Genomic DNA, 23,641 nt, shown 5'->3' with positions numbered 1-23,641 from the left:
GGAGTTGGGGGGAATGGCGGTGGTAGAATCCTGAGCCCAAGTTCTCTGTTGGATGCTTTCATCATCTTGTGGAGTCCAGGGATAACATACGCTCACCCACCAAGTCCTTTAATCCTGAGGGTCCTGAGGAAACTCAGACAGAACTCTGCAATAGTGGTTAGAGCTGGTCAGAAAATGTTTTTCCTGTCCCATGAAAAATCTTAAGATTTCAAAAACCTTTCCTGTTCCACATCAGGCTGAAATGGCAACCTTTCAAAATGTGTCATGAAAGAGAAGAGAGACAGACAAACAGACACACACACACACACACACACCCAATGGCCCAGTGGTTAGGATGCTCACTTGGTATGTGGGAGACCCCTGATTCTTAATTATTCCACGAGTGCCATAACTGCTGTGCTACTGGCTATTCTGCAGTGTCTCCCTCTCTCTGTTTTTTACCAGAAATTCCATTCTGGACCTGAGCAACTATAACAACAAATGTGGTTTTTTTTAAAGCCGATACATTTCTGTGAAAATTTTTAGTTTCAACAAATCTAATTGTCAGCTTAGCCCCAGATAACATTCCTGGTTTTACCCAGTGTGATCGCCCAGCATCATTGCTTCTGACAGCATGGACACTGGCTGGTTAACTCCCATTGAAAGAAGCTACTGAAGTTCAGAATATATTAGTGTACAGTAGGAAGGACTCTACTAAGCTGATCTATGCAGCTAAATGAAAGAGATTCTGTGTCTGGGCAGCACAGTACCACCAGTCTTCCTTTCAGACTCCAATCCCTGTTGTTCTGAACTATTTTCTATCCCTAAAGAATGTACAGTTATACATCAGGTCTATAAGGGTATACTTAGCAGAAATATTAGTGCACAATCCCCCTATTCAGGGACACACCATATTTGCTTACCTTACAGCTGCTAGATTCCTTAAGGACCTAATTCATGTTTTCTCCTGGTCCGGGAAATCCCCCCTTCCTGGGATCTTAATATAGTTTTAGCCAATTTAATGGGTTCTGCTTTTAAGCCACAAGCAACATGCTCACTGTTTCATCTATTCATGAGAATGACCTTTTTTTAAAAGTAGGTATAACATCTTCCCAAAGGGTAGGAGGAATTCAGACACTTATGGCAGATCCACCTTACACAGTGTTCCATAAAGACAAAGTGACTCTTAAATGTCATCCAAAATCCTTTCCTAAGCTTGTTTCAGATTTTCATTTGAAACAGAAGATTCACCTGCCAATGTTCTTTCCCAAGCCCCACTCCAACCAGGAGGAAGTCAGACTGGATACCCTATAATGTAGTTAAGGCTTTTTCATATTACCTTGAAAGAATTGAGCCATTCAGCAGCTTCCCTAGGCTATTTGTAGGGAAAGGTCAGGCAATATCTACCCAAAGACAATCTAAATGGATTTCTAACGGCATTAAATCATGCTATGCACTAGCTAGATTAGATCCATCCATGCGGGTTACAGCCCATTCCACCAGGATTCAGGCAGCTTCTGTGGTTTCCCTGAGAAACCTACTGTCACAGTTACAGGGAGACCTGCCTCTCACCCCCCTCTGCAGTCACTCTCAAGTACACCCCTCAGGTGACAGGTTTTGCTACTTTCATCTTTCTCTGGGTGGAACCCCAGAATTCTACCAGTCTTAGTCTGGTTCACATGGTAATAGACCCCCTGTTTCAACCAACTCTATTTGGCACCTACAAGAAACTTCCCGCAAGGAGCAGTTGATTAAAGTGACTCAAAACAGCTTCTTCACAACAAACACAATGTTTATTCACATAAAGATACGTAGCAATCAGAGAAAAGGATTAAAACAACCAAAGTCTATACACATCTGATCTTGCGTAAATCTTAATCCTTCCTTGCAAATTTTGGTAACAAACTCCCCAGCCATAGTCTTTGCCTCTGTCAGAGGCTCCCCATCAATGTCTCCCATAGAGCAGCTGCTGACAACTCACTCCTCCTCCTTTTCTGTAGGGGGTCCTTTCTATCTGGTGGCTCATCACCTTGGCAAAGCAGCTGTGTCATTTGTGTTGGATCCTGGAAGTCACCTCTTCACAGCTGATAGCATGGCAATTGTCTCTCAACTGTTTCTACTGCTGTTCCTTGTCTGAGTTATTGTGTTACCTTCCTGCTTGTTGTCCAACAGGCCACTATTAAATTGAACCAGTACATTCCAATAACCCATTATAGCTATGGACTGATTATCTTATTAGCAAGATCCTATGTTCTCCACACATAACTGTTTTGGAAATTTGTAAGGCAGCTAAATGGGGATCAGTGCACACTTTGACTCAGCACTTAGTTGAAGCATGAAGATCTGATACCCAAGTTGGTAGTACTGTCCTGTAATTATTATTTGAACAGATTGCAAGCACCCACTTCATGTCTCCGAGGTCACTGAGGCAGCAGAAGTGGAAATTTTTAGACAATCACTCTAACAAAGAACAGTTACTTACCCAACAGCAACAGTGTCCTTTGACAGGTTTCAGAGTAGCAGCCGTGTTAGTCTGTATCCGCAAAAAGAACAGGAGTACTTGTGGCACCTTAGAGACTAACAAATTTATTAGAGCATAAGCTTTCGTGGATTACAGCCCACTTCTTCGGATGCATCTAATAAATTTGTTAGTCTCTAAGGTGCCACAAGTACTAGTGTCCTTTGAGATGTAGTTCCACATGTATTCCATGACATGCGTGCCTTCCTCATTATTACATAGTCTTATGAAACCTGGATTCTGTGGGGGCAAAGAAACTGAGGGCCTGTTCCGTCCTTTGGTGGGGAGACATGAGGGCCTCTAAGTGCACAGGCATGGCCCCAACAGACACTGCTGGCTAAAGGAATCTAATCTTGTATGCATGGGATGCATGCATACCAGGAGTGAAATATATATGGACAACGCATCTTTAAGAACCATAGCCACTGTGGCTAAGTAACCATTCTTTTAGAGAACTTTACTCTTTTTGTCCAGAGAATCAATATGTTTTAGCCAATTCCCTGATAATATATTTATGTAGCTTGATGGATTTTTTTAAGGTAGATTAGAATTTTAACCATTTTTAGAGAGGTTCTGCATAGTTGTGCACATTAAATTTCATTTTGTCTTCCCTACACAATGCTTCATAGCCTAGGGGAATGTGCAGTGAGCAGCAAGTCAAAAGACTGTGATTCCACTCCCAGCTTTTCCAATGATACATTTAAGCTAATGTTTATGGATATATGTAAATTAGTTCATTAAATTTGCATAAAATATCACATGGAGTTGCACAAAATTTGCAGCTATGGATACTGTGAAAAATGTTGGAATTTTGGTAATATTTTTATGATTCATATGCACACCTCAGTTTCCCTCTGTGCTTTGTACTGCTGTGTACTGAGTGTAAAGGGAAGGGAGGAGATATTTGACTCACATATCCATCTGTTTGGAGATCAGAATCATTAACAAACTGAATAGAGCCTATGAATGTGAATGGAGGATTTGGAAAAGACAATAAAAACCTCAATGGCTGGGACATTCACATCTAGGAACAATAGCCAAGAGGAGGATGTTCCCTCTACCTTTCCGCAGGGAAGCAGAGCTAGAAAACAAAGGCGGAAAGTGTTAGGTGTCTGTATTAAGGACTGGGCTCACAGAGGCATTCTGGAGACAAAGGGGACAGAGACAGTAGGAATGGAGCACAAGGAAGCAGGGAATGAATAATGCCCTGTGTTGCACCTAGCTTCTGCCTTTCTCCTGCTAACCCAAGGACTTTCAAATTCTGTATTCCAGGTAACTAATTAATTGTTACCTTGTTTTTAAAAGGCTGACTGGTGTTGCTGCAGATACTGACTGAGAGCATTGTGCCCTGAAAAGGTGGGAAAAGTCTCTTGCAGGAGTCTGGAGTGGCTGGACTTGCTGCAAGGAGCCACAGAGAGACACAGGCAGGCATTTCTGGTGCCTAAAGCCCCTGTTCTGGTGTTGTACAGTTCATGGGCCTGTCCCTGTGGGGATCCTTGGGGTCCAGCATACTAAAGGGGTACTCCCATGAGACTGGTTAAAGGTCAGGGTATAGACCAAACCCTGTGAATCTGTGACAGGTCTGAATATGTAAGGGAGTATGTAAGACTTCTAGACCCCAGTCTGAAACCAATTCTGAACACTGTTGGTACAGAGACATCTTTTGTGCTGATGGCTTTATTTCCTGCTACCTACCAAAAATCAACTGGTGAGAGAAATTTCTTAATGCTTCTTGGCACCAGAGAAACCTCTAGTTAATGAAGCCTTTTGGATTTGGGGTCTTATTTGTTTCTAGCTCTTAGAGGGGGCATTGATTCTTCTCTTGCCTGCCTTGTAAACATAACAGTAAGAGGAAACAGAGCATGTGTGGGGTTCCATGCGGAGCGGATAAAGTACATGACCAATGTGGTTTGATATATTTAGTTTTAAACACCAAATAATGGCATGGATATGCTAATTATTAATAATGTGTGTGATTACCAAATATGTTATGAGGTTAGAGGGAAACAACTTAAATGTTGACCATACATTTTGGAGTAAAACTGAATTCTGTACAAGCTTAGCCACACCAAATTAATGTAGAAATGAAGTTCTTCAACACAGAACAAATGAAAATCTTCAGAAAGTTGGAAAATAGCTATTCTGTGCTTAAAGAATTAAAACTTATGTAAACTGGTGATATATAAAGAACTTCATGCAGCTTTAATGGTATTAAAGTTATTTTTAAGAGATATTAGGAAAATATTAGGCAACGAGATTCCTGAACTACCAGCATTGTTTGAACAAAGGCCACCTATTGGAAAACTTGATAAACACCTGTGGCGTCCCATCGTGACCCTTACCTCCTCATGGAACTTTCCATTAGGTTGGTGTAGGGATGATACATCCCCACAAGCATGAGGTGAGAGTCCATGTCTCATTGACCAGTCACACTCTTGGAAAACTTGAGATGCTTCATAAACCATGGATCCAAGGCGCGCACGGGCTGATTTGGAAACCTTAGTTCTGGCTTCATCAGCTCCCATGGTGTCACCAGCTGTCCAATCCCTAGGACCGGGGGAGGCTCTCTGTCTTTTGAAGGTCATATGAGATCATCAGCTGTGCCATAGGCTCCAGCTTCCTCAGGATGTTCATTATTCATTGGCATGATCTGGTAGAAACCCTCTTTTTGATCTGAAGGGATGAGCAAGACTCTTGTTCAGTAACTTGGTTCTGGGAGCCATTTAGGTGGGCCTTGTCATCATTTGGGATGTACTTTGGGGCTCAGCTAAGCAGCTTTTGGAGACAAAGGAGCTTCAGCCTCCAGGCGGTACATGTTCTTTCTATTCAGAGGGTTCTCATGCCTCTTGGTGCAACCCTTTGGAGATTCTTTACTTGCCTTCAGATTAACCTTTGGGGTATGTGACCATATTAGCAAAAGCCTCTCAACACCAGGAGACCAAAAGAGGCCAGCTCACAACCCTGTTGGAACTCACTCTTCTGACCCTTCCCAAATTGCTAGGAGGAATGACCACTTTCTTCATTGCCACCATCAATTATAGACACTGTTTTTCTCTCTCCGCTCTGGTTACTTATCTGTTTCAGATGAAGAAGAGGTAATGACAATCAATCTTATGTTGGTCAGGATGGTACAGCATCTACCACTTTTCATTAAAATAACATTTCTTTATCAGTGTAGTAGTCCCCTCCTGGTACCTACAGGCTATTTTATGAAGTGTTATAAAATCCTTGGAGCCAGACAGCACCATGATTCAAGAGAAGACACATCATCTCTTCCATATTTTGAAGACTTAATAGCAAGGGAAGGCAACCCTTCCAAGAGCTTGTTCTACCCTGCTAGTGATTTCTGGTTTACCCCAGCATCTGCACCTGCAGTTGTCATGAAGGTAAATAACTTAAACCAGGTTTGTCAGCAGGCCTTTCAGTATTTCTTCACTCACCCTCCTTCTAGATCTTTGATGCATTATGAAGTCAATAAGTTGTCTCACAAACTGTCCCATGTGAGAAAGAGATTAAAATGATTGATTTCTTAGGGAGTACAGTCTACTTCTCAGGTATTCTGGGAATCAGCTGAAGTACACGCCTGAGTGGAAAATTTCTGTTTTGATGGAAATTTCCTTTTTTTTTTCTCCCCCCCCCCCCCCAATCTAAAGCTGGTGAGAGCCTTGGAAAGATGAAGGAAGCTAGATCTACTGAAAGGTCTCTCAGACTGACTCAATCTATTCAGAGGAAAACAAGCTTTACTTAGTCTTCCTTTAGATACCAGTCAGTACCCTTCATTGGATATTTTTTATCCTTCTTTAGAATTCTTAATATTACCAGCAGCAGAGGAGATGGGGTAAAGAAAAGGCACTTCAAACAGAGATGGAGTTATTCTGCTTCTAAACAGCCAGTCTGACAAGTTGCCCAGGACAGAAGGTTCAGTTTGTCTCTAATTCATTTTGGAAACTGATTCATCCATTTACTAGCTTCATGGAGTGGAATTACCACAGATTTTTAATTGTTGAAAATGATTTAGTTCAGTACCCAATCCAGTTGCATTCCATGCCATCTTCCAACTAACCCTCCACCCACATCTCCTTTTCCAGGGATTCATCTCAGGAAGCACTGGTCAGATCAGAAGTGGATTCCTTATTAAGCATAGGCTGGACAGAAGGATAGTCCTGGAGTAGTACAAAAGGAAGAGCTGCTTCTGAGTTACTTTTATTTCAAGAAAAAAAAAAAAAAACCTTTGCCTCATGATGAACTTAAGGAAATTGACCAGTTACACCAGAAAGCATTCAAAGTTTGAACTTATTCTTGCCTTGAAAATGGTTCTGGACTCACAAACTAAAAAGTGCATATTTTCATACTGTAGTCAATCAAGACCACCTAAAATATTTTAAGTTTTTGCCTATGAGCTGTCATTACTAAGATTTACCCGTTAGTCTTGCTACAGCAGTAGGAGTGTTAACCAAGTGTTTGGCAGTAGTGGCAGCATCTCTCACATGTCATGGAATCCACATGCACCCATATCTGGACAACTGACTGTTTCAAACTCAGACATATCGAGTCTTGGGAGGAATCTTTGAAGCAAATATACAGTCTGTTTCAGTCCTTAGGTCTGCAGAAAAACTGGGGAAAATCTACCCTAACCAGAACATGTCCTTGATTGGAGCTATCCTGGAATTTGTAGAAGACAAGGCTTTCCTTCAAGATAAGACTTGTGGGCACTACTTAGCCATACTCTTCCTTAAAACATGGAATGTGTGAAACCCCCCACCTCACCACCACTAGTTTCTAATCTCTATTTTGCCCATGGTGGTGGTGATTAATCTTGGTATCTACTTGGAGGAAGACTTATTCTTTATTTTCACTTGTTTTGTGATGATGGGTTATCAGTAAAGGGGCAAATTCATTGGACTTCACTGGAGCTGTTCACAGAAGAATTTGGCCCCAGGAGCATAAGTTGTCCACACTGGTATGCATCATTGGATTGATTGTTAAGTGCTACTGACCTTTCTTCCTCCATTGCTATTCTCTGATGCACTACATAGTAAAGAATAAACTGCACTCTCTGAGCATAACTGCTTCCTACTCAACCTTCTCTCTCCCACAAGCAAGACAAGCTGACAGAACTTCTTAATGCATTTATACTGTGTATTAACTTTCTGCAATATGCATAATATTTTGCAACAATTTTCACTCATTTTGCAAATGTTCTCACAAATTTGCAAAGAAAAAAATAAATGTTTCCTCTTGCTGTAGTGCAGAGTTGAGTTACTCAGTCAGAACTTTAACATCAGCAAGTTATTGAAATGTGTATTTATCATGGGTGATATTGTGCAATATTTCATCTATCTGAAATGATGTGAGCTATGATGTGAGCAGTGATGAAATTCATGCACTGGATATCCAAAATCAGCTTTATTTCTTTATATCAGTGCTTCTTAAACTGCACTATAATGTGCTTGTTCATGATCTTCAGAATATTACATTTTCAAAAGCAATAAATGAGGGATTGTGGTGCTGGAAAATGAGATGGGGTAAAATACATTACAGGGGCATTGTAATTATTCCAGAAATAAACATCATAAACCTAGGAAATTTCAGAGTTATGTTTAAAAGTAAGAAATACAAACATATTACAATATGGAAATTCAAAGTTGGGATGCCCAAGCAACCTTATTCTGCCCTGTAGTGACAGGCAACAGACCATGACACGGGGGCAGAAGACCAAAGGTGTCTTTAAAAATCAGTTTACTCTAATTCAGGACCACAAACACTAAAATGCCTTAATCATAATCATATGGTTATTGCATGGTATCATTAATTTATTAATGAAAAATCATTTTTGCATCAATATTGAGGTTTCATATGTGCACGTTACAGGGCAGATTGCCATGTTGCCAGTGTTGTGAACTTGTAGGGGGAACACAGATACACAGATTCCTTGGGAACCAGCCTGTGATTGCTGTGAATCTTAGCCCATCCATATACTGATCTTTGCAGACTGAAGGAGCAATTGACCATAACTTTTGGCTATTCCATAGTGACATTGAATCTTGCAACCAGCAGGGTTGTGTAATTTTTTAAAATCTTTTGCCAGCATGCATACCTTAAATATGTTAATCTTTTACCCTCTCTGTAACATTAGGGCTGCATGCTTTGACCAGCATTTGTCCGTTTCATATAATTGCATCAGTGCACTGTGACATGTAAGTGGAGTTTTTGTGTGAAGTCCTGTCCATCCATTATCCTTATGCTGCTGCCCTTATCCTTCCCCAGTCTCTCCAGGGAAGATTTAATACTTCATGAACCTGAACCCCAATTCTGAGCCCCTTTTTAGGGAATTGTGTAAAGTAATTCTATTTTTTGTTTGTTTGGTTTACCTTCAAGACCATCTAAGGCAATTTTCTCGTTAATATTTATTCACTGCATGTTCCAAAGTATGGTAGGCTCTATAATGGGAACAGAGTCTATGGTCTGCTAAGGCCACTTTGCACTTTATGCAGCACAAAGTGGCTCTAAACATGCCAGAGATTTCCCGTAGAGAATTCCTACTCTGTTGGAGAAATCTCCACTGGCATAGAGCTGGGAGAGATAACATAGCTGACTTCTTCATCAGCCATCCTTCCATCCCTAATGTAGAAGAATCAGGACAGGTTGAGGGTGTATCCACGATGCGAAGGAGCATTGGAGAGCTGAGCTCTGCTGTACTCAATCTGCTACAGGATCTTTCCACTCTAATTTATGCTGGGACTGGGCAGCCCTGAGTGAGTCTGGGTAGAACTCGAACATATTGGAGAATCAGGGTTATGGTCTGTACCCCAAAAAGCAAAGTTTAGAGAAGAATGACTAGGAGAAAACAAATAATAGGGAGGGATTGTGGGAAGAGAGGACAAAGGTTACTAAAAGAAGGGCATTGAGCAGCTTTCTAGAAGAGATGATCTAGCTCAACCAGAAATTATGGTCTTAATGCAGGAGTTACTGGGTGAAATTCTCTGGTCATGTTATGCAGGAGGTCAGATTAAATTATTATAATGGCCCCTTCTGGCTTTGAAATCTAGGGATGTCATGAACAGATCTTGAAGATGAATATAACTCTACAGCACCTTTTTAACTGATTGATTTGATCGGTAATTTTTTTAAAATGACTGAGTTTATTTTCTGTAATAAGGGAAATGATTTTTTTGTGTGGAGAAGAGAGGTTACTAATTGGTTGGATTAAAGAGCAGGAGACACAGGGAAGGATAAACAGGGAGGTCAGTGATGCAGAGAAGATGGTCATGAGTAGGGCCCTACCAAATTCACAGTCCATTATGGTCAAGTTCACAGCCATAGGATTTAAAAATTGGTAAATTTCATGTTTTCAGATGTTTAAATCTGAAATATCATGATGTTGTAACCATGGGGCTCCCAACTCAAAAGGGGATTATGGGGAGGCCACAAACCTGTTGTAGGGGGGTCATGGGATTGCCACCCTGACATCTGTGCTGCCTTCAGAGCTGGCAGAGTGGCGAGGAAGGGACGCGGAGCTATCTGCAGCTGGGAGAGATACCCAAGTGCAGCCCTGCAGGGAAAGAGCAAGTCCTGTCCTTCCGCAGTCCTGCCTGGACTAGCAGGTAGGAGCCCCCTTTGCTGGGGCGCTCCCAGCAGCACAGGGAGGATCGAACCCAACTCCACAAGTCTCCTCCAGCTGCAGGAGCCTCTGGTTCTGCTGCCCAGTCCCAGAGCGTCCTGCAGCAGGTGGAGGCACCTGGAGGTGGGTCTAGTCCCTCCATCCCCCCAAGCGGCTGTGCAAGGGATGGACAAGTCCTGTCCCTCCATAACCCAGCCAGAGCTAGGAGCCACTTTTGCTGGGGTGCTCCTAGGAACAAGAGGACATTGGATTTCATGGGAAAGGGCTTATTTCACAGTTGTGATGCATTTTTCATGGCCGTGAAATTGGTAGGGCCCTAGTTATGAGTGATGAAAAAGAGTACTAGTACATACCAGAAGGACAAAGACAAGGGTCAAGATGAGGCACAAGAGAAAAATGGTGGCAGTAAATGCCGTTAGATAGATGTCAGTAGTGAACCAGTAGTTAGGTGGAGGAGTCCAGTCAGGTGCCAAAGTGCATCTAAAACGAAGACTAAAATGATGTGGGATGAAGCAAAACAAAATATTATTGGTGGCTCAAAAAATCTGGTAGTGACCTCTGGAAAACTTAAGGGCTTCAGAAAGGCTTGTGCTGTCAGTGGCATTTGATGTTTGTGTACATAGCATTTTGGGGCACTGAGAGCAGATTCCCTTGGAGTCAGGTCCCTTTGGTTCTAGTGGGAGAGTTTGAGGTAACACAGCTGGCCATTGCTGCTCCTTATTTGTGTTGCTATTGGTGACTAGAGTTTCACAGTAGAGAAAATACAAGGTTGTGCAATATCCCATGTTCTTGATAAACTGCTTAATAATCACATTACTACATCTCCCATGCAGATCCAGTGTACCTATCTATAACATTTACTGGAGTGAGAACATACTGCAGCACCTCTTTAAAGAAATCTGCAGCTACCACATTGCCTTCCAGTAGCTGACACTTGTTCAGAGCACTGTTGTCTGCCGTATGAAGTAATGGGTTGCTGTTCTATTGATTTTCCATTTCAGAGCTAAAATACTGGAAATTTGTGACTTTATCTGGCTTATCATCATGTTTTATCACCTTGAAAATACAAGTGATATCATTGACACTCAAAGTATCCCAGTATGTCAAAGCCATTTTTTTTGCCAAACAAGGTGCCATCCTCCTACCATCCTCCTAAGCAGGTGGCTCCAACTTGCATAAATATGTAAGAAAGCACAAGAAAAGCTCACTGGATACGCTACTAATATCACTGAAATTGGATTGCCAGGTTTGTCAACTGAGTGATTATGTGGAATTCAGTGCTGAGGATACAGTTTTGGATAGCTATTACACATGTGCAGAGTATATTGCTAAAAGCATCTTTCCAGATCAAACACAAGCAGAATTTGAAGAGATTAGAAGCACAGGTGTCATAATTTGGTTGTTACCATAGCTATACACAAATCTCTAACAGCAGATTTTTATTCTACATTAGAAACCCTTGCCATGGCAACAACAGTGCTTGTTAAAGATGTAACTTGGTAGACAGAATTTATCCATTACATTTTTGAACATGTTCCTTTCTCTTCACCCCTATTAATAGGCACTACTCTTTTGCTAAGTCTACTTCTGTTTTGAAATGGGCATCTCTTGGGATGCAAGTATGAATAAGTCAGTTATAATAAGTCAGAATAGGAAATTCACATGATGTATTTGAATTTAGAATACTCCTGAACTTTGTTTAATAAATTCTGCAGTCTCTGAGTGAGATTCAGAATGTCGCGTTAGTCTGATGAGGTATTTGTAAGTTACACCACTCAAGCAGTGTAAGCAGGAAATGGTAGTCAGCCAAAATCCATATTTGTACCACAGGAGGTGTACTGTGGTGCACCCATGTGTAAATAGGTGTTTAAATTGCAAACTGTTGTCTAAATCAAAAACTGGTTTTATATACCCTCGTGATACCAGCAAAATAGCAATATGAGGCTGTGAGATAATGGCAAACCTAGATTATTCAGTGTCTGTAAATGGAAATATGTTCTAAAATGTTTTACATGCACTGCGCACACAGTAATATCATGGACACTTCCATAACAAAGGCAGTCAGATAGGCAGGCAATACATGCACTGCACCTAAGAATAATGATGACATCAGAGGTGCTGAAATAAGTACATCTATATCAGTGTTTCTCAAACTGGGGTCGCCGCTCGTGTAGGGAAAACCCCTGGCGGGCTGGGCCGGTTTGTTTACCTGCCCCGTCCGCAGGTCCGGCCGATCGCGGCTCCCACTGGCTGCGGTTCGCCGCTGCAGGTCAATGGGGGCTGCACTGCAGCGGCGAACCGTGGCCAGTGGGAGCCGCGATCGGCCGGACCTGCGGACGGGGCAGGTAAACAAAGCGGCCCGGCCCGCCAGGGGCTTTCCCTACACGAGCAGCGACTCCAGTTTGAGAAACACTGACCTATATGTATTTTTGCATTTCAGACATTGTTCATGACTGTAAGCTTGTGGAATGGCACAGCAGCATTAAAAACAATATCCTCTTCATAAGCAAGATCTCTTCCTCAAGGTTTTTTCTTCAGGATTAGAAAGAAAAGAAAATAGTTTAACATAAACAGAATTCCTCCAGGTGAGATTCAGCTGAGGAACTCAGCCTTCTCCAAGTATTCTCTTTCTTGGATATCCCAAGGACCTGCTCATATAGATCTTCCTCTGAGTACCTGTGCAAAGGTAGGGAAGGCTGGGCTGGTGATGGTAACCCTCTGACAAAACAATGCCCTTACATCAATGCCAATTAAACAGGTTGAAACAACAATTAAAGATAGTTATAAATACGGAGTGAAGACTGAAGAGCTTTAGAGGGGCCTAAGAAAACTAGGGCATTGAGCACATTGGGAAGAACAATTTTAACTGTTCATATGTGATGGATTTAAAATTAACTGTAACCATTCAAGAAACAATTCTAGGCCTCTATAGACAACTCAGTGAAAACACCTTTTCAGTGCACAACAGCAGTCAAAAAGCAGGGTGGATTGATTTAAAGCAGCAAGCAGGAAACCTTGATTTAAATTGCATTTATACTTTTAAGTTCTTTCTCTGAAGTAAGGTTGATTATCATTGGTTGGAAACCATTAAAACATATTGATCTGCAACTAAACATAGCCTTCACACAAAAGTTGGTGCTGCTTTTTGCTAACCAGGAGGATACATTATTTCTGTACACATTTATTTACACAATTACATGAATTTAAAATTAAGAATCTGAATAAATGTAAGTTTGTTTATATTAAGTTAGAAAATAATGAATGATGCATTTCTTATTCATAATGATTAATTTTTACTTGTGATTTGTAGTCTGCTCTGTTTGGAAACTCAAATGCAAAGTAAAAAGTACAAAAATAGCATATTTTTAATTAAACAAATATGCTGGATACATATGTTTAAAAATGTTTTGCATTTAAAATTGATTTATTAAACAAAGGAAGTATTATCTGTAGTTAGTAAATTGAACTGATTGTTTCCAGTCACCGTATTCTTCAAGCTTTTAAAACTAGTAGATCTCATCCTCTCAAACCCAGTTTTTATTCACAGACTGGAAGAGGAAAACAAGCGTTTCTGATTTTTCAACTCCCACTGGTATCTTAACTTTGAATCAACTAATCATTGAATTGAACTACATGAATTAACTGAAATGAAGAAAATATTCTCTCTGTACCTGCATAACAAGCTACTGCTGTCAAATCTGGTTTAGCACTTTAACAAATTCTGGTTCCAAATACTTAGTGATTTCCATCAGTTCAATGGTTTGACTTTCTTTAAAACTTGGTTGCAAACATGTATTGCTTAATATTATTTTTGTATTTAATTTAAATAGATTATAATAAGGGTTTAGGTCTTAACATAAGTTGCCAATTTCAAATTTATTTTTAAATGGGTTAATTTAAAAAATAAATAAATCTGTATTTAAATTTAAAAATCAATTTTTTAAATTTATTTTTAAATAATCCATCCTGAAGAGGGGCAAGCAAAATATTGGTATGTATAAATAATGGGATAGGAAATAATATGTAAAATATCGCATTTTGAGCAGCCTTTATAGGTATAGTCTAGAATACTGTGTCCAATTTTGGTCATCCATCCAAAATATGATTAAATAGAAATAGGAGGGTTTTCAAGACAAATGATAATTATTAAGAGCTATGGAAAGACCTCTTTCTGAGAGTGTTTGAAAAAAATAGGACTGCTTATTTTGGAGAGAAACAGAAAAGAGGGACATTATATAGGAGTATTTAAAATAAGGAAAGTATAGAGATGTTACATCTGGCACTCCTATATACCTTCTCTCATAATTCAAGAATATGGGGATGCACAATGAAGCCAAAAGGTAAAATTTAAAATTGATTAAAGGAAATACTATTTCGTACAACATATGATTAACCAGTAGAACTCTTTGTGGCTAAATATAATTGAGGCCAAGAGCTCAAAAAAGGGATTTAAAAATCAGACATTAATATGGATAATGAGAACATCCACAGCTATATTAGATGGAATAACATTTAACGATTTATATTAAACCTCATGTTTCAGGCTAATGACTAGCTGTTTTGCGTTCCGAAGAAACTTCCCATATGGTCAGGTTATTCTGTGATTATCCATTACTTGCTTTCTTGTGCTTTCCTCTGATGCATCAAGAATCGGGCAGGGAGAGGATATTGTACTAGATAGAGCACTGGTCTAGTCCACTGTTGAACTTCCTATATTCCCTCAACAAAATGGCACTAAGCACCCACAATACTGATGCTATAGCAAAATAATGTATTACACACAAAGAACTGTGTTAAAAGATAAATAAGGTTGAAAATCAAGCTCTCAAAAGTTAGGAAATGCCAGATTTAAGGTTGCCTGATCAGACTGCTTCTAGTCTTATCTGTCTTTACCCTCTTTCCTGGCCTCAAGTGGTCTCTCTCCTGCTCCATTCCACCCCCTACTGTTTACCAGTCCCAGTTTCTTTGTCTGAGCAATCATAGTCTCCTCTCCCCAGTCACAGTTTCTCTCCACCACCCACTCTCTCTCTCTCACCTCTTGTCTCAATCTATTCTCTTCCCTTCCCCTAGTTCAGCTCTTATCTTCCCTGCATTCAAGTCAGGCAGCTTCTTCATTCACACTGCTTGGGCACCAGGAGGGTGTTCTTGATAGCATGGGAGAGACATGCTCCCCGCTCTCACTGGTGGTCCCTGGTCCCACCATGGCCCAGAGCTGCCCAGAGTAACAGTTACAGAGAAAATCCAGCATGATCCCTACAGCCTAGACTGGAGCATGCTCAGTTCCTCTGTGTGGAGGGTGCATGAGCAATCTGGTCAGCATTAAGAGTTGTGGGGGCCTGAAGCATGCAGTGAGGATGAAATCTTCAGAGATTTTAGCTGCTGAAATCTGAAATGTCTCTACTGCATATATGCAAACTAAGATTTCTTCAAAGGCTTTTAACTTGGCCAAATGTGGGCTGATTTTCACAGGAACAACAAAAGACACTTGCCTGGCACAAGGGCCACTTCTCTGCAAGATTTCCAGTGCTTACTCTAAAGCATGGGGGCACGAGCTATTTGAAAAAGGTTGTTACATGTTGTTAAATGTCAGAACTTATTTTTCCCCTTGCCTTGTTCTTGGAAACAGTTGAATCATTTTGACTTTAACATTAAAAAAAAAATCAGCTGGAGGCAGACAGCCAGCATAGCAAATTTCAGCCCAAATGGTTAAAGTTTGGCAAAGTTATACTCATCTGAAAACAGTGTCTTATCATAGGAAGTGTTGCAGAGTCTTAACGATAGGCAGTGCTACCATCCTTGCCTATAATGCACACTATACTAAAATGACATTCAGGTGAAACTGTTATATTAAATATTCACATTACACTTCAGTAACATCAATGACCATAAGTGGTATGTAAAAACAAAAATCTGCTTTTCAGTTCCTCTCCCATAATAAATCTTCATTGGGTAAGAAGTGAGCACCCTTCCACCAATGTTTTATGTACCAGTAGTTTTACATACCAGTGTGGCCGCCCCACATTGGCTACATCAGATACGGACCCTGCTTTGACCTTTTGACAGACAAATGCAGATATCTACATGAGTGCATGAATGTAGTTGCTGTTTGTTTCTTTTTCTTTTGTGTTTGGACTTCATTAGTGAAAGATGGATGCATCAGGACTACCAATGCTTTGCTAGTCATCAAAAAATTTACATAAAAAGATTCACAAGTGAGGGAAATTCCCTACCCTCTGACAAAAGGAGTGGCTGTAAGAATATTTGAATCTTATTCCTAATCACTCAGCTATTTTTAACCTGTGGTAGCCCCATACCCTTTACATTTGGGAAGTTATGTTCAATAATTTTGTTATTTGAGTAAACCACACTAGAGGAAGTGTTGAAGGCTAAAATCATAGAAATCTTCCTACTTTTCTTGCACTTTGTACTTGAAAAGTACAGAGAAAAGAATTCAATGCTCAATACACAAAAGCACACTCAGGGCTTGTCTATACTGCCGCTTAAGTCGATGTAACTGATGTTACTCTGTGGGGCTAATAAACTACACAGACTTTGGGCCTGCTGCGACTTCAGACATCTTTTCATCTCCTGATCTCCAGCCTCCCATCCTAGCCTGACTCTGATTCCAGCCTGATCCTGACCCTGATTCCAGTCTCTTACTACCTCTGATCTCCATCCCTGGCCTGATTTTAATCCTGATTCTTGCTTATTGAACCTGGCTCTAGTGATTCCTTCACCTGCTGCTCACCAACTACGTTCCTGACATGTGGACCCCAGCCCAACTGTGACTGCTAGGCAAGACTGTCTAAGCTCCAGTCCCTTACATTTTACCCAGACCTACTTCCAACCCCCTCTGTGGGAGCCCTTTAACAGGTATATGAAAGGGGCAGGTCTACCATCACCCACTGGATCCCATGGGATACTAAATCTGCAGGAGCAGATCATGCAACTCCAAACTGTGAACCATCTGCTGTGGTCCCAAGTAGAGCAGCTCTTAGCAGAAAATCAGGCACTTCACAAACAGCTAGCACAGTCCCGGGAAGAGAATACCATGCTCCAGGCTCAGGTTGGGCCATTGCCCTCTAAACAGGACCTTGCAGTACCACTACATGAACATTTTGATGGGAACTGCCAGAAATTCAAGGGGTTTCTGGACCAATGCCATCTTCTTTTCCTGCTCTGCCCTCAAATGCATCCCACTGATGAGGCCAGGGTGGGACTAGTTATCAGTTTACTTGCTAGAAAAGTGCTGGATTGGGTTTCTCCCCTGCTGGAGCAGAACAGCCCAGTCTGGAATTCCTTTTTGCAAGCATTTTCAGCCATTTTTGATTATCCTCATCACTCTCGCTCAGTGGAAGCTGCACTATGAAGGCTCCAGCAAGGGCCAGCTGCCTCATATGCTCGCAGTTGACATTGAATCGAACGAGGCAGCCCAACTGCATCATTTTCAGTGTGGACTTAGTGAGGAAGTAAATGATGAGCTAACCCACGTTGAGATCCTGTCCCATTTGGATGCATTCATTGACTTCTCTCTCTCTCTCTGCATTGACAATTGGCTGAGCGAGCAAAAGGAGGAGAGGGGCACCCTGCCACTGCTTCACCCATACCAAAATCCCCAGGGTCCAACCATGAACTGTTGCAGGTTGATCTGGTCCACCGACACTAGATCCTGGAAGAAAAGGAACGGTGACAGCACAATAACCTGTTTGTTTGGCTTTTTTTTAATTGCAGAGCACCAGGACATGCCCTCACCTCATGCACGTCATGGACCTCGACCTGCAAGCAATCAGGAAATGAGTGAGCCTAGGACATATGACAGGTATAGCCTGCCCACCACCAAGGCACTATGCACTGAAACCACCCCCAGCCCTCAAGAGAAATCCAATATAGGACATGCAGGTCCTCCCCACACTTCCAAGAAGGAATAGAATTATGTACCATGGATGGGGCCAACCCAATTCCCCTCCCCTGAGTCTTGATTGATTTCAGGGCTATTGATAACTTCATAGATGCCAAAGCTGCTTAAGCACTACAAATTCACTTCCGTTTAAAGCTCACATTGGTTCTCATAGAAATGATAGAGGGGTTCCTCCTGTCCTTGGGGCCAGTGATACAGGAAACAATATTTCTAGAGGCCGTAATCTAGGGCTATTGAAAAGTGCTACAGTTCAATGTGATGCATTCTCCATGTTTCCCCCTAATTCTTGGCATCACCTGGCTGGAGCAGCATGGATCCTTGCAACTCCTGGTAAGAAAAGAAGATCAGCTTCTCCTCTGAATGCTGCCCCAAGTGGCCTCACCTGCCTACATGCAGGTGGTCCCAACCCCCTAGTCCAGGACTCCTTCAGCCGATCAGAAGTGACAGCACCTGTTTGGGAATGCCAGATGGCAGCAGCTAGCCAGAAAGTCACTCCCAAGCCTGAGTCCCCATCTCTCTGAAAAGTATGAGGATTTATGTGGACGTTTTAGGGAAGAAGAGCGCAGACACACTACCTCCGCACAGGGACTATGACTGTCCCATAGACGTGGAACCTGGGTGAAGGTCCCTTATGGATGGATCTATGTAATGTCCAAGCCCAAGTTAGGAGCCTTTCATGCGTTTATCCAGGAAAACCTGGCCTAGGACTTCAGCTGGCACACCATCTCCTTAGCAGGGACTCCAGTCCTTTTCATTAAGAAAAAGGATGAAACGCTATGCCTTTGCATAGAATATCAGACCCTAAGCCAGGTGACGGTCTGAAACAGGTATCCTCGCCACATGATCTTGGAGTTTCTGATCTGCCAGAATTTTCACCAAACTGGACCCCTTGGGCACTTATAACCTAGTGCGCATCAAGGCAGGAGACAAATGGAAGACTGCCTTTCAAACCCGCTTGGGCACTTCAAAAATTCAGTTATGCCATTCCAGCTGACCAACAACACTCCTGTAATCTTTCAACACTTCATGAATGACTTAATTAGAGACATCCTGGACCAGTATGTAATCAGCTATCTTGATGACATACTTGTCTTTTCAGATAATCCTGAGCAGCATTGTTACGATGTTCATTCCATCCTGGAAAGATTATGAACAGAATTCTTGGGTTACATCTTTTCCCCAGAAGACATCAAGATGAATCCCCAGAAGGTGGAGGCTGGCTGCAGATGGGCCATGCCCAGGACCCGCTAGGAGTTACAGTGCTTCCTGGGCTTTGCAAATTTTTACTGATGGTTCATTCCAGGCTTCTCAGGACAAATAGCCCCCATTACCAACCCCATCTGCAAGGCTGCCAAAGTTGTTTAAACACCCAAAGCTCACAATTCTTTCAAATAGCTCAAAGTTGCCTTCACCACTGCTTCCATTCTAGCACACCAGCACCCAGCCCAGGTGTTCATAATGGAAGCTGATGCCTCCAAGGTGGCCACTGGGGCCACTCTCTCTCAGAGGTATAGTCCACAGCAAGTGTTGTGCCCCTATGCCTACTACTCCTGAAAACTCACCCCTGCCAAACAGAATTATGAAATATTAAATAAGGATTTACTTGCAATTGAATTCGAAGAGTGGCACCATCGCCCACCCAGTGCAAGTTTTTTCTGATCATGAGAACCTTGAATATCTATGGAAGGCTCAAGCCTTGACCCAAAGGCAGCTCAGATGGGTGTTATTCTTTTCTCCATTCAATTTTGTCATCACCTATTACCTGGGAACCAGGAATGGGAAAGCCAAAGCCTTATCCTGAAAGGGGGAATTCCACCAAGGAAGCAAGGAGCAACTAAGAACCACCCTTTCTCCTAAAACCTTGCAACTTCCTTAGTGCCATAACATGCTGAGGCCTACTTGATCTAATCTGATCCACTTCACGGTGCAATCTGTTATCTCAGGAGGTGATGGAACAGCCTGAGCAAATGAGAGCCAGAACCAAAATGCAGTGTTCCACACAGGATGGGCTCACCTACATCAATGAGTGCATATATGTTCCACCAGGGCCCCCTGGCTAGAAGTGCTCCATCTCTGCCATGACACTTCATGGCAGGCCACTTTAAGACTTTCCACATGGCTTTCTATTTCTTCTGGTGGCCCATCTGTGAACTGAAGTCCAGGACTATGTTGATTCCTGAGCTGTGTGTGCCCACTAAGAGATCAAGTTTCAAGTCTGTTGGTGCCCTAGCACCTCGTAGATCCTGCCTAGATTCTGGGCTTCAGTCATGATGGACTTCATAGTGGAAGGTTTCAGAGTAACAGCCGTGTTAGTCTGTATCCGCAAAAAGAAGAACAGGAGTACTTGTGGCACCTTAGAGACTAACAAATTTATTAGATGCATCCGAAGAAGTGGGCTGTAGTCCACGAAAGTTTATGCTCTAATAAATTTGTTAGTCTCTAAGGTGCCACAAGTACTCCTGTTCTTCTTTTCATAGTGGAAGTCCTTGACTCTGATAGCCACACTGTGGTCTTGACTGCTGTAGACCAACTGACCAAAATGGTGCATTTCATTCACTGCGACAGCCTGCCCTCTGCTGAAACAATGGCTCAACTCCTGGTGGTTCAAATGATCCATCTTTGTGGGCTTCCAGACCAAAGCCGACAGTTTGTGTCACGCTTTGTGCATGAAGTGGTCTGGCTCATGGAAGTTCGAACTTTTACCTCCTCCTTTTATCTTTCACCCCCAGACAGATGAGCAGACAGAGAGGGTGAACCAAGAATTAGAGCAATGCCTAAGATGTGTTTTCAACTACCATCAAGATAATTGGTTCTCCCTCCTTCCTTACTCCAAATTCTCATACAATGCCAACCACACCTTCATGGGGCAGAGTCCCTTCTTTGCTAATTATGGGTTACACCCTTGCTTCCAGGCAGCCTTGCCAGCAGCTTCCCTGAACCCAGCAGCTGCTGACTGGATCTAGCAAATTCACCATATCCAGGAGGAGCTTAACGACCACCTCAAAGATGCAAAATGGGACTATAAAGTGGTACACAAACCATCGACTCCAGGAAGGCTCAGCTCTCATGGTAGGCCAAAAGCTCTGACTTGCAGCAGAACACCTCCATACAAACAAGACATCTTGCAAGTTAGACCTCCAATTCAGCAAATAAAACCCATCACCTTCAAATTGAAGCTCTCTTGAGCTCTTAAGTCGCATTTTCCGCATATCCCTGCTGAAGCGTTATACAGAGGACCTCTTTCCCAATCAGTCCCAACAGCTACCCCGCCAGTCCAGGTCCATGGGTATGAGGAATATATAGTCCATGTTATCCTCAACTCTAAACTGCAGAGAGGCAGACTGTACTAACTATTTGACTTGAGGGAGGAGGGGCTATGATCCCAAAGAGCATTCCTGGGAGTCCACTGCCCAAGTCCATGCCCCTGACCTAGTAAAAAGGTTTAATCTAGACCACACATATAAACCAGGCCCAGCACCCACCTGGAGGAAGGGTGCCCCTGAAGAGGTGTGTAACTAGGATGCAGGGATTAGAACCTTGGTCTGGAGAGCCTGGGATAGTTGATAGTCCCACAGTGCCCCCAGGTGGCCATGCCAAGCCACAGACAGTGAGTATTGTAAAGAGTAGGCACCACAGGAAGCCCAAGAAATCCAGAGTAACAGAACCTGTGAGCCTCTGATTGGCCAAGTGCCCTATTTAACCCTGGTTGCCCCATGAAGTTGTCTTGGCAACCACACAGACTTTGGGCCTGCTGCGACTCCAGACCTCACCTTGTCTCTTGGTCTCTGGCTTCCGATCCCAGCCTGACTCTGATCCTGATTCCAGCCTCATACTACCTTTGATCTCCAGTCTCCTATATCAGACTGATTTTGACCATGACTCTTGCTTATTGAACCCAGCTCTAGTGATTCTTCCAACCCCTGCTCACCAATTACTGTTCCTAACGTGCGGACCACAGTCCAGCTGTGACTGCTAGGCCAGACCATCTACACCCAGGTCTCTTACACTAAAAACCCTCAGAGTGAGCAGTAATAAAACCAAGCAAATCTATATATATTGGATTTGAGTTGAACACTGAATAGAGACTATTCAGTGTTCAACTCAAACGGGGAAAAGAAAGGATTGTATACAACAAACTATTAGAATATTCTATTTAAAGCAAACTATAGAAAGGAAAATGCCTAAAAAAAGAAAAGGCAAACTACCAACTAACACTTCTAAGTAAATTAGACACAACCAGAGAGAGAGATCTCACTGTCATGGTTATTAGGTGCACAGTCAGTGTTCCTGCTCTCTCAGTAGAATCAAGTAAGTCAGCTTATATACAGCTGCCACCTTCCGAATTTACCCTCCAGGTGACACCCCCACAGAACTCACCCAGCAAATTTCAAAAGTTGAAAGAAAATAAGGGGGTTGACCTCTTTTTTTATCCCCCAAAACAGCCTTCCTGATGTCCTTGATTCTGCAAACTCTATCACATCCCACGTCCTCTTCTTTGCCATAACATCCTACACCTTCTCTGTTCCAAAATGCTCAGGTCTGCCTAACAGATATATTTTAGGCATCTGCTTTTCAAAGGAGATAAGTACTTTTTTCGTTAACAGGGTATTATATTCTTTCTAGTTCTGCTTAGTATTGTGCAATAGTGTTGAGCAATGTGCTTGGAAGAGTAGTTCTCCAATTTTTTCAGACTATTGACCAGTGAAAGAAGAGGGCCTCTTGTGTTCAATCTCCTCTACCAACTCTCTAGATCTCCCACTGCTTGTTTCTCTAATTTTGTTTCATTTTATGGACCATCAGGAAGGTTTCTATGGACCATAGTTTGAGAACCATGATTTATGACAAGCTTTAGCAAATTGTAGGAAACTGATGGACTTTCATGCAATTTATGATATGGTGATAAATTTTATTCCTTCTGATAGCTTCACTATGCGCAAAATCAAATCGACTTTTAAGGTTTTTACATAGTTTTTATGCTGATACAATTATTTCCATTAGGGGTGTGATATTTGGTTGGTTTTTTAACTGAAATAGTTATACAGGTACAACCTTAGTGTAGCCACAGTTATACTGGTATAAAAGCACCAGTAATAATAAGGTGCATCTTTCACTGCTGTAACTGCATCCATACTAAGGGGGTGGTACTGCTTTTACTTTACCAGTATAGTGAAAGCAGTACAACTTTTGTGTGTGAAGAAGCCCTCAGTCCTTTCTCTTGGCCTGTGTAGATACAGGTTTACAAGGGCAAATACATTCCTAGTGGTTGCTAAAAAAGTATGTTTGGTACTAAATCATACAGAAAGTTTATTGTTAAAAGAGAAGAGACATGGGATATTTTGGAGACAATAAAATGTATTTGATTTCCTATTCTTTTTTTTACAATCGCTGCTGTTACTTTGAAACTCTGCTTGCAAATTTGCAAGAAATAAAAACAAAAGCCAGAACTGTTCTTTTGCTGTTGTCAGGAAAAATGAATCCTAGTTTAGATGCAAAGTTATTAACTAGGCTGTAGAAAGAGTAATTATTGACAGTACAATATCTGTGTCAATCATAGTTGCACATGCATTTTACCACATAAAAGTGTACCCAAATAATTTAGTTTATA

General features: G+C 41.9%; 1 protein-coding gene and 1 long non-coding RNA gene across 12 annotated transcripts in view; one reads left to right on the top strand and one right to left on the bottom strand.

Moving 5' to 3' along the window:
- ANKS1B (ankyrin repeat and sterile alpha motif domain containing 1B) overlaps positions 1 to 23,641 on the top strand; it is a 771,828-nt gene that overhangs the window by 404,105 nt on the left and 344,082 nt on the right. The gene's annotated exons all lie outside the window — the stretch shown is intronic.
- The window catches only part of LOC135974207 (uncharacterized), a 33,423-nt gene that overhangs the window by 2,601 nt on the left and 7,181 nt on the right, over positions 1 to 23,641 (bottom strand). The window lies entirely within an intron of this gene.

This window comes from Chrysemys picta, chromosome 1 (genome assembly GCF_011386835.1).
Source record: "Chrysemys picta bellii isolate R12L10 chromosome 1, ASM1138683v2, whole genome shotgun sequence".
Taxonomy (NCBI): domain Eukaryota; kingdom Metazoa; phylum Chordata; order Testudines; family Emydidae; genus Chrysemys; species Chrysemys picta.
Note: the sequence above shows the minus strand (reverse complement) of the source record. Positions and strands in the feature narration are given on the sequence as shown.